The sequence below is a fragment of the Arachis duranensis genome, chromosome 4 (assembly GCF_000817695.3).
Source record: "Arachis duranensis cultivar V14167 chromosome 4, aradu.V14167.gnm2.J7QH, whole genome shotgun sequence".
NCBI classification, from domain to species: Eukaryota; Viridiplantae; Streptophyta; class Magnoliopsida; order Fabales; family Fabaceae; genus Arachis; species Arachis duranensis.
Genome location: NC_029775.3, coordinates 1,791,460 through 1,792,674, shown reverse-complemented (window position 1 = coordinate 1,792,674; position 1,215 = coordinate 1,791,460).

Here is a 1,215-nt window from a genome sequence, read left to right as displayed (position 1 = left end):
GCCGAGGGGGGAAAGGGGGAAAGGAAGAGGGGGAAGGAGAAGGAAGGAGGGGGGACGGCGCCTGCGAAACTTGGAGCCACTGTTATCGTCGCCGTCGGGAATCACCGTTTACCCCACCTCCAAAAGAAAGAAAGAAAGAAGAAAGGAGAGAGGGACTGCGACGGGAGAGAAGAGAAGAGGGAAAGGAGATGCGTTGGTGTTGCTAGGGCTCGCCGCCGCCGTCGCATCGTCATCGGGCCTTGGAGGGAGACCACGCTGCTGAGCGTCCCTGCCGATTTACCCACGAGCTGCCGTCGGGGAAGCAAAACAGCGAAGAGAGGGAGATGCGCGAGGAAGGAGAAAGGACGAAGCGCGAGGCGGTGACGGAAGGGGAAGAGGCACGAGTGGCACCGGTAGTTCTGCTTCGGTTTCTGCATCTGCTTCTTCTTCTGCATCTGCTTCCAATTCTGCTTCTGCATCTGCTTCTTTTTTTGCTTTGGCTTCTGCATCTGTTTCTTCTTCTGCATCTGCTTCTGATTCTACTTCTGCATCTGCATTTTCTTATGCTTCTGCGTTTGCTTTTGTTTTGTTTCTGGTTCTGATTTTGCTTTTGATTCTAATTTTGATTTATTATTTTATTAATTTTATTGTTGTTTTGTGTTGATTTTGTTGTTGAATTTGATGTTGTTGTTTTTGAATTTGAATATGTTATTATTGGCGTTCTTGAATCTGATTATTAGTATTTGATGGGAGTAAGGGAGGTGGTGGTAGTGGTGGAGTAAGATGCTGGTAGTGGTAAAGAGTATTTTTGTCCATAAAAAGTTAAAATAACGATTTTAATACGAAATAAAACGTTAAAAATGATTCTAAATAAAAAATTATGGGGGACGATTTCGATTCTGATCCTGAACATTAGAGACCAAAACAATACTTATCTTTTTTTTTATTATTCTTTCTAAAATTTAGGTGTTGATTGGGAGGTGCCTTTGTCCATTCAACAAGAGAAACACTAATCCAAAAGCAACAAACATTCATAAAGAGACGCCAAGCACGAAGACGCCTTCCCCTGGAGCAAAGCATAAATGTGCCTTCCTAACCTGTCAAAGTTTAAAAAAATCTATTTATAATAAAAAAAAAAATGGTATTTGCAGTGTGATTAGATTAATTTGGAATGTGAAATAAATATAATTTGTAATTTTATCTAAAACTGAATTAAAATCAAGATAAAATTTAATG